The sequence below is a fragment of the Frankliniella occidentalis genome, unplaced genomic scaffold, assembly GCF_000697945.3.
Source record: "Frankliniella occidentalis isolate FOCC.00 unplaced genomic scaffold, Focc_3.1 Scaffold665, whole genome shotgun sequence".
Classification (NCBI taxonomy): domain Eukaryota; kingdom Metazoa; phylum Arthropoda; class Insecta; order Thysanoptera; family Thripidae; genus Frankliniella; species Frankliniella occidentalis.
In genome coordinates this window covers 53,568-54,173 of record NW_026267778.1, presented here as the reverse complement: position 1 = coordinate 54,173, position 606 = coordinate 53,568, and positions in this window count along the sequence as shown.

Genomic DNA, 606 nt, shown 5'->3' with positions numbered 1-606 from the left:
ACCCCCCTGGCACCCCTTGCCCACCGACAACAGCGACTTGTCCACCGGCATTGCGCGGCGTTGCAGCTTGCAGCGGCCGGGCACTGGTTTGGCTTGGCTTTGCATGCGCACTGTCCAGGAGAGGTTGTCAAGGTGAACTTGAATTACCATTTTTTTAATAGTCACAAGATGCCCGCCCGTTCGCCAAACAGGCGTCGTTGGAAAACATAAGTAATTGAAACGTGCCTCTGGCACTCGGGCGCCATTCGGTGAACGCCACCTGATGGAGTGGTGGTGACGATGGGCATCAGGGCATCCGTGACCCACGGGGGTGGCCGCGCGGGGCTCCCGGGACAGCCGGCGAGCGATCGCTCTGCAGGGATCGCCCCCATAGGGATCGTGTGAGCCCGGGCGCTCGCGTGCCTCGTCGCAGATTGCGTATCTCCGGGAAGCGCGCCCGCCCCGCCCCGCCGCCCTGTTCCTCTCGTTTTGATTGGCACGGTACGGGCCGCGGCCGCAGCTCCGCAGGCACGCGGATCGCGCGGCAGGCGGGCCGGGGTCTAGTTTGGGCGCCAAAGCAACTGCGACTGCTGGGCATTTGAAGTGGGGGCGCAAAAGGGGGAGGGG